Raw genomic sequence first — 16,491 nt, 5'->3', positions numbered from 1 at the left:
ACCTAAGATTTTCCAACAAAGGGGGGACAAATTCGCCCGCCAAAAAATTTGACAAGCAAAAAAAAAAAGTCATCAAGTTCAAAGGAGGGGCCTACTTAGCTCGTCAGGGATCAGTTTTGACTCGTTAGGGGGGGGGGGGCAGGGATATGTCCCTTGCATGTGTTTGTGACTCGTCGGGGGGGAGTCTGCCCCGCCCTAATATAAGTACTCTAATGCCCCACGCACGACAACTCCAAGAACACAGTAAAAATTGGTGAACCGGGACAGCTTTAATTCGTCCTTTCTTTCGGAGCTGTCAAAAAATGGTAAATATGTCGTTTAAGAGTCCAGGAAACCAATGAAATCACTTAATGAGTTTGATCGGTAGGGAGTCTGGATCGCTAGTGTGAATAATGCAGCCCCCCCCCCTCATCCTCTGCATTGATTCACCAATTTTCGACAAAGACTCCTTGACATTTCATTATCATGAAGGGCATTTTACAATATACATTTTCTATGTTCTTGAGTACGTCGTTGGGTGTGGAAGCGAAAAACTCCCTTTAAATCTCTATCGGTCCCTGCACATCCCTTCCCCCTTTCTCTCGTATCTCGCCTCTCTTTATATTTGTTTATCTTCATTGCCTCACTCATATTGCGTCACGATCCACTCACTCCAGACAGACGAACAATAAACATCTATGATTTCCCATCGATGCCATCGTATGCACCGCAATTTTCCTTTTCATAAACACCTTATACCTAGTTCCCACTTTTACGACCATGATTAAAACTGTGCCCTTAATCGTGGCGCAACCGAAGTGATCGTATCAGGTCAGTCGTGACAATCATATTGGTCGTAGTAAATTTTGAATGGTTAAAAAACAAATTGCGATCAGTATACCCAGTTCCTATGCACTGTCACGATTCGCGCCACGAGAATTAAACGGTGGTCTTAATCGTGGCGCAACCAGAGTGATCGTATCAGATCAGTCATGGCAATCATATTGATCGTAGTAAATTGTAAATGATAACAAAAAATCGTGATCAGTTATACCAAGTTCCCACTCTCACGATTCTCGCCGCGATTGAAACAGTGGTCTTAATCGTGGCGTAATCTTATCAGATCCTATCAGATTAGTCGTGGCAATATATTGATCGTAGAAAATGTTTAAATGGTCAAACAAATTTTCGCGATCAGTTACTAGTATACTTACTGTGACGATTCGCGCCACGATTGAAACGATGGTCTTAATCGTGAATCAGATCGAACGTATAGGATCTATCAGAGATCTGTCGAGGCAATCGTATCTATCGTAGAATTTGTTTTTTGAATGATTCACATTTTTTTTTGCGATTAGTTATAAAAGGGATCGCAGTATGAGGCAGTAGGCCTATGTGATCCAGCCACAGTAACGAACCCGATTCCAAACCAACCAATGAAATCACTGAATAAGTTTGATCGGTCGGGAGTCTAGTGATCACCAGTGTGAATGTTGCAGTGCCCCCCCCCCCCCTCAATCCATCTTAGTCCATTTTCGAATGACAAGGAGGAGGAGTGGAATACCATACCTTTGAATTAAACATTACGATGTTTGGAAGGAATCCGATGGAGGAAAGCATGCGCATTCAGGAGGATAGTGGGTTAATTGCAGAAAGGTTTGTGTTTTAAAGCAGACACGAACGAACAGCCTTGTATTGATAGCACCACCTCAGGTCCTCAACTACTCAAATCTGGCAAGTTTCCTTACCCATAATGCACCATTGTGAGCAGTCTATTGTATAGGCCCATCTGAATGATAACATGATGCCAATTCGCTGGCAGTAATTACGTTACCAAATAGTAACACAAGGATTTATACCTCTCAAAATATTCTACTTTCTCCATATATAAATAGAATTATAGGCTATATTCGATTATCTGCACCCTTTGTCCATTGCGAACAAGTCCTCCCTCCCAATGTCAATGCTGCTGCTGCTGATGATGATGTTGATGAGGATGATGATTGATGATGGTGATGATGATGGTGGTGGTGGTGATGATGATGATGGTGGTGATGATGATGATAGCGACGATGAAAATACTATCTATAATACTACTAATAATATTTGTAATCTGATTTAAAAAAAAGACGAAATATAAAATGAGATTACAGGATAAGGAGAAGAGAAAAAAAAAATCAGAAGAACAAAAAGGAGAGTAAAGACGGGGATTCAGGTCTTTTTTTAAGAAACAAAGTCAATTTAACTCATTTACGTGTATATGTGACTTTATGGTCACATTTTCTAGAGTCCTAATAATGACCATTCCTCTACGCATTTTTTTTTATAGAATCATGCAGGGTTGTTAAATCTTTCCACGGTCTTCGAATCATTCATCTCGCGCTTTTAATGGGTCTATATTATATTATTTTGAAGCACATCACTCGATGGTTCAGGCCTATATCGGCCCTCCTGTCTCGGGGTAGTTGTTTTAACTCTATATAGATTATTACTAATCTTCTAATGTGGTATACTGACCAGTGATGACAGAATGCTAACATAGAAAAAAGGTCATTGTTCTATATGTATATATATTTCATGTATTTCATATATTTATCATAATTCTGTAGTTTCATATTGTCCAAGTCCAACAATGACAAAAAATATTCGTATTATAGCAGTTGGCAAATTCAAATATTTCGAAATTTCAAATTGTACATTGCCCACTTTGAATTGTTAAAAATAGACAATTTACTGATTGATCTTTTTAATAAATGGCTCATACAGCGAAAGATTGTCAATGGTTTTGCTGTAAAATAATAAAAATTCGAAATGAGTGTAATTTTTGTGTTTGATTTTATTGCTGCTTTGAAATAAGTGAATAAATCCTGTGTGAATAAACCTGCGCATGCAATATACATAAAAGATATAATTCATAACATTAACGATAAAACAAGGGTGTAAAATATATAACTGTTCTTTGAAGAATAGTTATGTAATTAACGAAAGAAGGAGAACGTCCAGTTCACATTGCTATCTTTTGAACAACGACAACAACAACAACAACAAAGAATCAAACATCGATATACAGGATACATTACTTTTATTTTTTTTTATATATTAACATTATGAATATATCATTTTTATAAACCTGTTATGGTATTTATTGTATTCATGTTTCAACATTCAAAATCACATTATATAGGCAAAAACAAGAAACTCAATATCTGACATATCCAAATTATAAATGAGACATTCAAAAAGATAAAAACTTACAGCACATACACCATACCTTTTGGTAGGTTTTAATACTGCTTCTCACTATTCATATCTTCGTTGATTCTTTTACACATTTCTTTTCTTCAAATAAGTAATTCAAAAATGAATCCACGATAATCTTTTCCTGATTGATTTCTTATTAGTATAAATCTATAAATAAGCCAAAATGCATTATGAATATATCATATTTGTATTAATTTTTTCATTAGTATTGAATATATACTTTTATATATTTTCAAAGAAAAATGTATTATGAATATATTATATTTTTATTTTTTCATTAAAGGCTTCAGTGTACAGGCAGATTTGATGGAAAACAAAATGTCTATGAGACCATTTACAAGAGGGTATCTAATGAAGATGGACTGAGCTCGTTAAATGACGTCATCAGTAAAACCTTCATCAAGGGCATTAATCCTCATTCGTTTCTTAGCAACAAGAACTCCTACTTCTGATGCTATTTTGCAATCTAAGGCGTTAATCTCGAACATATTAACGGCTCTGTAGTCATTACTGTAAAGAGAGGATCTTGCGCTTTTTGCTGTCCGTATATTTGACAGAAGGGTCCCTGATATATGATGAATACACAATGACCAGTGAATTGAGAGGGCGAAGGAAGAAAAGATATAATAAAGAAAGAAAGAGATGGGATTGACGGAGAGGGAGAGGAGTGAGATGGGGAGAGAGGGAGAATGAGAAAAATAAGAAATATAAAATGAGTGGAAATTGGACTCAAATTAAGAAAAGGTCAAAGAAGAAAGTATAAACATAAAAACATATATATATATTGTTCTTCATCCATTCTTTTCACAAAATATTTGAATAAAAGAGTTGTCAAAGCTGTTGTACATACATGTATTTGATTTCACACATTAACATATATATATATATATTTAAATAAATAAATATATGCATGATTGAAACTTAAAATTATCTCACCTTTTGTCAAAATATTTATCTAAATGCTTTTTTTTACTGTATAACCTGTAGTTGTGTTTAATAGTATTAAGTATTTATGTTGCCATGTAGACTAATGTTGAGTCATGATTGAGGATATTTTGTTTTCGTCTATTTTCTTCATAATTATCATTCTCTTCACCCCCCCCCCCCTTCGCCATTCTCTCTCTAATGAATATTCATGATGACGTGCATATCACTATTTTCACAAAATACTGCAATACTTTAAAATTCAATAACTTCGTTATTTGTTATCCGATTTCGATGAAATTTTCAACATTTTGCTCGGTGAATTTTACTCTGTTTATTTAGATGCAAATATTTTTATCACGGAGTGCCCCTTTAAGGAAGGGATCGATAGCTAAAAGAGAAAGAGAGATGCAGAATGGGGGATGATATAAGATTTTAGCAGGGAAAAGAGAGATGCCTAGAAATCAAGAGAGGCATATTATGTATGTATTATGTATTTGGGCTCAAGGTGACAAGGATGTAAAGTGGGACAGAGAAAGAGAAAATGATAGGTCAGGAAAGGGATGGGGCAAGAGAGAACGAGAAATAGAAAGAGAAGAGAGCGAGAGAGGGAGGGGGAGACTAGGTTTGCATAGCGAGATGCAGAAAGAGGGTAATCAGGGGAAATGGATATGCTAAGAACGAGAGGAGTATTATGGGTTTAAGATGATGAAGATGCTGAAAAAATATATATTGAAAAGTGGATGGAAGCGAAAAGAATGGGGAAGGAAACCAGACAGGGAAGAGAGAAATAGAAAGAGAAGAGAGAGAGGGAGAGAGAGAGGGGGGAAAGAAAATTCTAGTCTGCCAAGACTCATTTATCCGCTAATAACTCTTTGGCGGGAAAAAAAGGCAGCCACTGAACTGAGAAGTGCAGAGGCGTAAGATGTGCGCACTTCGGCTAGCCTCTCGTCTCCTTTCGCTCATAATTTCACGTCTTTCTTTTTGCTCATTGATTGATAACGTGTGGAGGGAGGAGATGCTTTCTCGCTCTTCCTTCTCGCTTGAACACGTCTCATCTCTTCCGCATATAGAAGTTCTGCATTTTAATTATTGTTAAGTCACTGTTTCTTCATTGATGACATGTATGCTGTTTTGTAGAATTGAAAATAAACCAGTCTTCCTTGGGGAGTTCATCGCATGCAATAAGATTAATTGAGAATAATGACCGAGATGTATTCATTTTATGTTTTGGAGTCAGATAGTTTTTAAATGAGCCTGGCAGTAATGTGAGCATCATTACAGAGGAAGGTTGCTTGATATGGTGAATAATGGATGACAAATCTCAAGCATATCAGGAGGAAAAAGGTGGATTCGATGCACCAGACCTTGCTTCTGACACAAAGGACAAAACGCTTGATGAGGCTGGTCAAGAAAATCTTATGGAAGATGCAAATATTAGTGAGGAAATGGATGAAAGTATTGGTGGGAACTGTCAGAGCAATTCTGTAACTAAGGAGGAGACTAAAAATAACGATCACGACGATGGCGAGAGTGATGGAGGTGGTGGTAGTGGTGACGACGACGGCCATGGTGGCATTGACGAAGGCGCCGGGGATGAATCTCCTGGAGATGCCAAGAACTCGAACAATCCAGGCGACTCACCGTCATCAACTATGGACAACAACCATCAAGAAAGTAAAGAACAAGATCATCATGATCCTCTCGATGATCAAGATATAGGGAAAACTACTTTAAGCATATCGCAAATAAAAACGGACAAGGATGGATATTCTACAGCCAATCTTGCTGATGATACTGCTGGGGAAAATGATAAATCAAACCAATCCAGGGCTTCAGTTCAATTAAACGAGGGTGATTCTACCACTGACAACGACGAGAAACTTGTTGACAGTTTGGAAAATACAACATACGATAGCAAGCATGTTCTTGCTGATCAATCCTTACCACCACCCATCCCCGAGGAGAATCCGGGAGATACAGGTGATGGAATCGCTGGTGGACTCAAGAATGATTTTTTTCTTTATAAACAAAGAAATGATCCGAAGAAGAAATTACAAGCAAGTGCGTCACTGGATACAGGTCTAGGAGAAAATCCACCTGTACAGAAACCACTGTTTTATGACAAATCCAGGAGAATCGGCTTGACTGAAAACTCGAATCCTGCATTCTACAGTCCAGTAAGCGTCCCAAACGGTGCGGTGCATGCTCTGAAAGAGATAGCAAAAGTCACCAAGCATGGCGCGAAAGACAGTATCATTCAAAACCGACAGGTTATGTCTGTGAAGACAAAGCATTACCCCGATAGATCGGCTCAGAAGCTACTCAGGGATCGCAGGGATCGTGTCATCGAATCTCTCATGAGAAAAGAGGGTCAGATGAAAAATGCACCGTACGCGTATGGGAAATTTTCACCGATTAAAACGGACAAGCTACCAGAGTTCAGAGGTACCGCAGGGGCTCGGGGAGGGCCTAAGAAGTCTCCACTGTTCAATCTGATGAATGAACCTTTCAACGTTGCCACCAATAAAAGAACACTGGAAAGGCGGCGTCTTAGGCTATCTCGGGAAATTGCTGCACTTGATATGCTTCCCGAAGGCAACATCATCAAACCTGATGAACTTCTTAAACCCGTTGACAAGGATGCAACTCGCGGGGTAACTACAACAGCGAGGTCTTCGCTGTTGGGGAAAGTTAGAGAGAGGAAGCTGAGGTCAGAGACTAAGAAAGAGTTATTACTGCGGCGAAGAAAGACGCCACGGATCTCCGATTATAATAAGTATACATTCGAGTTGTCCTCCACTGGTTATCGTCCGAAGCGAACTGTGCCGAAAGTGTTGCCTAAGTTGGGGCATTACATTAAAAGGGATGGTTCCGTACAAAAGGACGAAAAAAGGACAGATGATAAGGAAGAAGACAATGAAAATAATCAACCAAATAAGAAAGAAGGTAAGCATGTGTCGTTTGGACCTATCTGTATCCTGAACATCGATGAAGAGTTCGCCATGTTTATCCAGGCCAACAGAAAGCCATTTAAGAACGCCTATCGTGCTAAACTTCGTCGACAGCAAGCCACCGACAATGGTTTCGCCGGTGGCAAGTACGGCCAGCTCTCCCCTGTCATCAGGAAACAAACCAAGTCTACCATTACTGATAAATCCTTCTCGACGGAAAAGAAAGAAGTGCCACAATTCACGGCCAAACCAGTGTCAACGCTGCCTAAAATCGGACAATCCAAGCCCGACATCAAGGTATCGGAAAGTGAGAACACCGATAAGGAGGTGCCGAAACCAGGGGATGATGTCAATGTGCCTAAAACACAAGCATTGCCTGAAAAGAAACCAAACAAGTCCATCTTGAAGATTGCGAAGTACCAGCCACCGGACGTGACTTTGAATGCTAAATGCAGTCCGGAGTTCAGGGCCATTATGGACAGTCTACACGGAGTCAACCCGTCTCCGTTTCTTCTCAAGTAATTACATCACGTCAGCACACGAGATCAAAGAGCATTGAATTGGGTGATTAATCATTAATTATACCACTATTTTTTATCATGTTTAGAAGTGATGATCAGGGTATGTTTATGTGTGGAAGAATCAACGTTCCCTGTATATAGCTAACCATTTATGCATGCTTCATGCGGGTTATGCTTCTTTAATTGTCGTGGAAAGGAACAGGGAGTTCAAATGGCAAATTTTGCCTTTCTTTGGCATATTTAAGGTTGTGACGAGTGGACATTTTTGAGAAGCCATATGACAGTTGTGTATGGTCATTTCTGGCGTCATCGACAAAAACAACTCAAAAGAGCATTTCTTCTTGCCCTTCTAACACGTCTAATGAGCCTTAATCAACATGGAAAATAGGGGTTTTATCCATTGAAGGACAGTCAACCATCTGCGGAATTGATTTATGGCAGAATCCCTCCCCCCCCCGGCCTCCCCCTTGGGTGCGGCTTCTCCAAAAGCGAAATTCCCGCTCTTTGTCCTGTCATCTGTCCCCTATATAAAGAAGCTTGTGACTAATCCAATCTTTAGTTTTGCAACTATACCTGTATACGGACATCCATCAATATCGTAACGACTTCATAATAACTCTGTGTATTTCCACTTTGTTTGAAAAAAATGAAAATTTGTTTGGTCGGAACAATAATGCATTCAATTTTTTTTTAATACAGATAATTTGGATCAAAAATGTGCATTGTAGTTATTGGTATCGCTGGCTTTCTTGATGAATCACATTTTTTTTTTAAGATGTTGTCCCTTCTTCCCCCCTCCCTCTCTCTCTTTCCGTTTCTCTCTTTGTCCCTCTATCTCTTTTTTTCTCTATTATTGCTAATTCCGATTCGGACCTATTGCACAGCGTTTTCATCTGTTGCACTGAAACTGTTTTTTTAATCTTCACCATATTTCGTATCCACAATTGACTTTAGAATACCAAAAAACAGAGGCTAAATCGTTAAAGCTTCTCCCAAAGAAAGTGCATGTGCTGATAGTGAATCAAGGAGGATCTTTATTAATCAGTGAAAAGTATATGAAAACAAAGACTTTAATAGCAAAAAAAAACATGATGAAAGTGCAATTTTCATGATTTTGTGCAATATCGCTTTATAGGGGCCTATTATGATAGCTTTACCAAAGATATATTCATACATGTATATAGCAACTGCATAACGTCAACACTTCTAGCATTTAGCATGAATTTCACTTAGTTTCATGTCACTTTGTTTATTTATTTATTTCCAGACAAAGACAACAAGAATATGTACAAGAGGAATAAATTACCACCGACTGGTGCCTGAGGATGACTAAAAGAAAAACTAGTTTCTGTAATGAATCTCTCCTCACAAGTCGGGGTATACAAACATACAAAAATAAAATCGGTATAAAATGGCAATATATGTTTAGATGCACTACTTATTAAAACAAAGAATTTAATAATACAAAGTGTTTGTTTCCGTGCAATTATGATATCCAGTCAATAATCTGTTTGCTTGTGTATCTCCGCAATTACACTTAAGAATAATGATGTATTTTGTATAAATTAGATAAACCATACACTGTCATAACAATTTTCACATTGAAAAACATTTAAAAAAAAGGTGTCCATGTCGTGTTACGCTGCATAATTATGAAATACTGCCTTTGTCTCATAGCAATATACCCTGTTGAAGCCTTAAAATACTTTTAAAAACATATTTTATTAAGTCCAGCTTATATTCCGATGGAAAAATACCACTAGGGCTTATCCTGATAAAATATTGTTGGAATATTCATTAACTTTCAATGAAACGCTTTAAAAAAAAACCTCGCGTTGCTTTCTCGATCATTTTTAATTGAATGAGTATTGTAATTACTAGAACAGGTCATAATGAGTAAATCTATTTGGACTGCATATTTCGTTCATTTTTTTATTATGTATTCAAATTTTGTATGCATTGCATCTCCATATGTACTATGTATTGACGCAGTTGTTTCATAACATATACGGATGGTACCTTGTAAAACGTCAGGCTCTGTTATAATTTTGAGAATTCTGTTTAATTTCGTATAATTATGCAGAATAACATGTGAGTAGCATTTCCATACCGATTTAAACATTATGTTTTGTCTATTATTGCGTTTTATCCATTTTTTCAAAGCAGCAGAAAAGTAAAAAATATCTTCTTCAGGCTATGTTTGATTTATGAGATATACTGTCATTTTTTGTTGATGCGAAATACATCACCGACATACTTATACACACCATTGATAAAATCAGAACAAAAATCATCTCGTTTTTGCTTCGGTATGGAAGCATATTCTTTTCATCAGAATTAATATTTAGGAAGTCTTCAGAGAAATAACTTTCAGGGGCTGTAATGGCCGCACGATGGTCGTGATTAGAGGGCAAATTTCAATTGGTTTTCTATGGGCTCGTCCACGGCTTGTTTATCATTACGATGATAGATCTACTCAGTATACTTCGGCGCAGTAATCAAGACCAGGAGCGGTGCCAGGGGGATTTTTTTAGGGGGGTGGCAATACGACCTCAATTTGACGTCATTTTTTCTCAACGGGTGTGATATAGAATTAAACGACTAAAACCTTCCCATCTAAAACACCATTCCTTTTTTTCATATCTTCCCTTTTTGTTCATGCATTATTCCTTGTTTGTAAGCTGTATCGTAGCCCATCGCCCCCACCCCCTCTATGTTAGGCCGCTCCCCTGATCAGGCCAATCCCAGGTATTGTTTATAATTTCAATGTATGGTTAAATGACCCGAACATTTAACAACCTCTTTTCTGCGTGGAGCGTTGTGGCCCAGTGTATTATAGTCGTCTGACTTTGAAACAGAGGGTCGTGAGTTCGATCCACAGCCATGGCGTAATTTCCTTCAGCAAGAAATTCATCCACACTGTGCTGCACTCAACCCAGGTGAGATGAATAGGTACTTAGCAGGAATTTATTCCATGAACTGCGGGGCTAAAGCCAGGGTAATAATATCCAAGTCCTTTGGAGGCGCAGAGGGACGGTATGACATAATTGTGATGGGCTATACAAGAACTACGTTATTATTATATCATTATTATTTTCTCCCTTCTTTTCGTTTCTTCCTCTCCTTTCCTTCTTTCTCCTTGTTTGTTCACTACTTGAAAAACCATAGGCCCTCACCCCCTTCTTGGCGTCACACTTTCCATTTTCTTCATCATTCTTTTTCCTCCCCCTTTTTTCATTACTTGAAAGAATGGGAGGTCCCCTGTCCCCACCGCCTAATCCTGACCCCCCCCCCTGATCAGCCTATCTCAGGTGGTCATTTGTCTTAGTGGCATTGGTCTCAAATTGGTCAGGGTAATCACGCTGATTGCCGCGGTCCGTGAAAGAATATCAAAGGTCGCGTTTAAAATGAAGAAGAATATTTTCATGTTTCTTCTGATTACCCCTTGTTTCTTATTTCAATATGTAAATTATCAATTTCCAAAAGATGTTGCAGCATTTAGCAGAAATGTAATACAGCATAGCAAATATAGTAATATATAGAATTTATAAGGTACTGATTTATCTAGTTTCACATTACCCGGCTGTCGCTCCAGCTGCTGAAGGCGCTTGGTGCATTTAACGGTATACCCATTCACCTCACACGGGTTGAATGCAGCACAATGTGGATAAATTTCTTTCTGAAGGAAAACACGCCGAGGCTGAGATTCGAACCCATGCCCCTCTCATTGAAAGACGAGATTCGTAACCCCTAGATTTCTCTATTATTATTATTATAGCAAATATCCGATTTTAGTGCAAAATTATTTTATTCGAGAATTCGATTTTTAGGGCCACGTCCGCGACTACGCAAACAAATTTTGAACAACGCTGGAAAAAGAACATTGTTCGTGTATTATATAAGAAATATTTTATAGTGATTAACTTCTAAGCTAACCGTTATAGATTTATAATGTGCATGAAAAAACAGAAAATGAAAGATTGCAAGATCTTCCACACAGGGTGCTGCTGATACAGATTTTTTTTAAATTAATTATTGTTATCGTTAATGTTCTTATAGGGGGGGGGGTTGTCTGCTTTTCAGAATATTCAAAAAGAAATCATGATCATAACAGTGTAAAAATTTGTATAGTACAATATTCCGCAGCTGAAAATAATCTTCGAATAGAAAATGGAATGGCATATTGAAAAATTTCACTACAGAGATCGTTTTAATCGTTGTTTCGGAATTCATTATTAACAACTTTTGCACATATGAAAATACATTTTGGGCAATCTACAAATAATTAATAAACATACATTATAATGCTAACATGTGATTTGTAGATTAATCTAATACATATTTTCTATTAGGTGAATAATTATTTGGAATGTAAATATTACCATTTCTTTTATTTTCTTTGTGTTTTGTGTGACTTTTTTTTACTTGAATACCGACCATGCATGCTATCTGACTGCTTTTCATATTATTAGAATATAGATTGGTACAAAATCACCTTATTTTTATGTCGTGTTTAATTAATATTACCTTTGTTGTGTTTAAACTGAACCATTATTTATATTTACATTGTTATGATATTTCTTTATGACTTGATGAAATAAGAAACCATGATACGCAAATATAGTCTGCCTACTCTGCCAAACTAAATGCAAAGTGAATGAACAAGTGTTAAGTACACTGCAAAAAATCGGAATATGGAATTTATGCAATTTGACTTAGAAGTGTTCATGTCGAAGAGCTTCAGTACGGTGTCCATTTTACTGTTTTCCGAAAATGCAAAGTACTACACAAACAATTGTATTTTATGAAACAAGAACAAAATAATGATATGTAGAACAATTAAGAGCCTTCATATCTTGCCTAGAATATATATGACTAGAGACGTGCCTGAGATATTTATATAATAGTCAATGATGAAAGATTCAGGAATAAAATGAAGTATAAAGTAAGATTGTTGTCGTTCCCAAATTCATTTAAGATGTGTGTTGTGTGCTCTACATGTAAAATCTTTTTGTTATAAAATTTAAAACTAATCCATGTTCTGAAAGTTCCTCGTTTCCTTCATGAATTAATTATTGCCTACGATCTATCACAATTTTGTTGTTATATTTACATAGGAGCATGCTTTAAATGTCTTTTTAGTGCAAAAAAGAGACAACGTAAGTATTTACCTTATTTTGCCTCGACCTTTTTATTCAAAAACTGAAATTGCAAACCTGATATATGTTTTGATCACATTGTCATGTAATATTAGTTTTAGGCTGATATACTTTTTTTCAAATGATCTAAAAAAAAGGAATAAAAACTTTGGAGAATAAACATTCTTCAGATTTACTAAAATAAAATAATAAATTCCTGCTTTAATAAACAGAGAAAAAATAATATAGACACATAAATAGTGTCGTATGAGAGGAACAAATTTCGAGAGAGAGAGAGAGAGAGAATATACATAATGATTGTTATTTGGTAAATTCACATAAGAATTTACATTTTCATGACTAATGTATATATTTGAAATGCAGACAGTTATGGCACATAACACATCGAGAAAAGTCACTTGGTACATGGTGCAGAGAACATTACCGCCGGAGCAATTTTTATTTGCCAACTAAATTTGCAGTGTATTAGATTTGAGAACGGGGCATCATTTACTCAGTCGTCATGAAATGTCGGCGTCCATTGTTGGGATGAATTGGACCATGTATGGAACAAATTTCTTGAAAGCTTGTGAGATGTATGTCGAGCAGGGCTATAATAGAAGACGCGAGAATGAGTGAGAAGACAACGCCGATATGTCAAGGGCAATAAATGTGTGCCTTAATAGAGAGAGTGTGTGTGCTCGTGGTCTCCAACACGAAGCGAGAGAATTAAGGGCGTACCCAGTGATGACGGCTTGCAAACCTTGATAATTGCTGGCAGAGGAATAGCCCCCCCCCCTCCTCCGGTTCTCGCCCTTTCTTTGTCCCCCTCTCTTTATTTGAACTTGTTAATACTTCTGTTTACTCTAATAATTCTTGTACACCACTACCATCCCTTTCGCTCTTTCTTTATCTCTGACACCCTTTCTTCTTCTCTTTTGCTTAACCATGGGTGGAAATCCCGGGGGGGGGGGGACGTGTCCCCCTACTCAAAATAGTAGGGGGACACAATATCAAATGTCCCCCTACTAATTTGGGTCTTTTGTGATGGTAAGAAATATATCACTCAAAATGGGAATAAAACGTGCGTTTTGGGACGAGATGACTTTTTTTTTTGCTTTCGTCGAAATGACCTTAAATTTTAGATAATAGCCTTTTTTTTAGGTCGTCAAATTTTCCACACCCTTGTCCCCCTACCTTTAGGGAGAGATTTCCGCCCTTGTGCTTAACTAATTATTACTTATGTCTACTCTCATCGTTCTTGTGAACCACCACTACCAACATCATCACCATCATCATCACATCGTCATCATCATCGTCATCATTACCATCATCATCATCAGCAGCAGCTTCTTCATCACCATCACCATCGCCATCATCACCATCGTCGCAATCGTTCTTGTGTACCACCATCATCATTACCACCACCACCACCATCATCATCATCACCATCATCATCGCCATCATCACCATCGTCGCAATCGTTCTTGCATATCACCACTACCACCATCATTATCATCACCACCAGTCCACCACCATCATCATCATCACTTATTTCAGGCTACATTGCACAAGGTTTGTGTTACCACTTTAATAATACCCTCAGTATTATAATATTAATTATGGATCTAAATATCTTCACTTTTCACACGTTACTGTTGACATTTAACCCATCCCCCCAGATTTTGGCAAACTTTTGATACCTCATTTTTACTCTAAACGCGCGTAAACATTTCCCGGTCTTAAAACAACACTTTTCACGTGCTTAAATGGCGTCCAACTTGTATTGAAAGTGCCCTCGACCCATGCTAGTGCTACTGCTCTGCTTAAATTACCGCCGCTACGTGTTCTTCTTCTACTTCAGCAACTCCAAATCTACCAATGATAAAAGACTACTAATTTCATATTACTTGAGGGAAGAAGCACATGTTCACCTAACTTTGAGTTAGGCCTATACCTCACATTTTGTATAATATCAGTTTATGTCATTTTGACTCAAACTACCACGAACAAGAAGATTTCTGAAAGCATTCAGTCTGCCGTTTCTTTCTTTAACTAGATTTCACCGCTTGAATACAGTGTATTACATCAGTATAATTCCGGTATAATTCGCATAGAGTACATATATCCGAAAATACTGCATATGACATCTGCCTTGAACAGAGACATGTCTGTTTAACTTAATTAGTTGGGTCCAATTCTATTAGTCCACTCCATAAAGCGAATTCTTATTCAAAGTGGAGTATGAGCTAGATGTGAGTCCTCCCATCCTTATATTCCACTCGAGTCGGTTTATCTTCGATGCCTCGTAATGGAGGATCGCTCTTCAATACAAACTTTCAGGGACTTGAGATTGTAGGCAGACACTTGAAGGCCTAATTGTTCCTTCTCTGCCCTCATAGGCCTACCCGAATCTTTCTGAGCGCATACATCGAAGACTCGATTTTTTTTTCAATTTGCCATTATACTCCATACTTGCTGCAGTAGATAAGAAGGTTAGGTGCTCAAGGCGCTCCTATATTACCCGGCTAAGCTATAGACGTTCAGAGCGCACACAGCTTCTTAAGGAATTACTTCCTACCGGTACCCATTTACCTCACCTGGGTTGAGTGTAGCACATTGTGAATCAGTTTCTTGCTGAAGGAAATTACGCCATGGTTGGGATCATCATTATCAAGACACGGTTGTTCGTACATTTAATAGGTCGCTCCACGCATGCACGAACTTAAAAAACGGCTTAATTTTGCACCTAAAATGCAACATTTGCAGCACATTTCGGAATACACCATGCAATTCAAGTGAAAAGCCACCCCCCCCCCAAAAAAAAAAAAGCAGGGGAAAAACACTTTTTTTGTTCTGGTCTGCGTCCGGGAATGCCCATTTGCATTATAAAAGGTCATATTTGCACCCTGTCTGAAGAGTACAATTCTGTATCATTTATAGTGCACACTATTTTACATAAGCTATTTGAATCTTAGATCAAGGTGTACGATGATTTTTAAAGTATAAAGTTGTAGCCAAAGAGAAAACTCAAAATGGTTTTTTTAGGTGTAAAATTGAAAGCCATGGTCAGTTTGCATGAATTCTCATCATTCTTTCTATATGATCATTACAAAAAATAGTTTAAAAACAATATATATATATATATTTATATACATGTACAATCAACTGACTGTCAACTATCATAGTACGTTGTACCTTTTATTTATCAATTCCTTTCTTTCCAGGATTCCTTTTACACCCCCCCCCCTCATTTTACTTATTTGCGCTAATTCGGTATAAGAAGGGTACTTGGTACATAATTATAATCCAATCTTGATAATTAACGTTCTTGGACTAAGTACTTTCCATGTAGGCAAAGATCATCGAAGTCAATATCCACTTCACCCAATAATACACTAAAATGAAATTTTGCACTAATTAATTTCTCATGGAAAAGAATTATGGAGAGAAGGTTCTTAAATGCAGGGCAATACATTTAAGGCATAAGTCCTGGGCCCTGTCTTATGAAGAGCAACGATTGATCCAATCAATCGTAACTCTATGGAAATCCATCAGTGTCATATTTTTTTCTTTAAGAAATTTGCACAATGTCCTTTGAAAACACAGAGAAGCATACCGAATTGTCAAATAATGTATGAATATACCCCAAAACTAGAAAATATTTCGAAGAAACATGTATTTTAGAAGTTGACGTTGCTGCATTTCCATAGT

Source organism: Lytechinus variegatus, chromosome 10 (genome assembly GCF_018143015.1).
Source record: "Lytechinus variegatus isolate NC3 chromosome 10, Lvar_3.0, whole genome shotgun sequence".
Lineage (NCBI taxonomy): Eukaryota > Metazoa > Echinodermata > Echinoidea > Temnopleuroida > Toxopneustidae > Lytechinus > Lytechinus variegatus.
Note: the sequence above shows the minus strand (reverse complement) of the source record.